Consider the following 390-nt stretch of genomic DNA (forward strand, 5'->3'; position numbering starts at 1 on the left):
ACACCTAAAAGGGGGGTAAAGATTAGAGAAAGGGGGGGTAAAACCACCAGAAAGGGGGGAAAAATTAGAGAAAGGGGAGTAAAAACACCAAGAAAGGGGGTAAAACCACATGAAAGGGGGGTTAAAATATCAGAAAGGGGGTACAAATTAGAGAAAGCGGGGTAAAAGCACCAAAAAGGGGGGTAAAAGCACCAGAAAGGGGGTAAAAGCACCAGAAAGGGGGTAAAAGCACCAGAAAGGGAGGGTAACGTCACCAGAAAGGGGGGAGGAATGCCAGAAAAGGGGTAAAAACACCAAAAATAGGGGTAAAAGCACCAGAAAGGGGGGTAAAAGCACCAAGAAGTGGGGTAAAGATTAGAGAAAGGGGGGGTAAAAATATCAGAAAGGGGG

The sequence above is a fragment of the Calidris pugnax genome, unplaced genomic scaffold (assembly GCF_001431845.1).
Source record: "Calidris pugnax isolate Ruff unplaced genomic scaffold, ASM143184v1 scaffold66, whole genome shotgun sequence".
Classification (NCBI taxonomy): domain Eukaryota; kingdom Metazoa; phylum Chordata; class Aves; order Charadriiformes; family Scolopacidae; genus Calidris; species Calidris pugnax.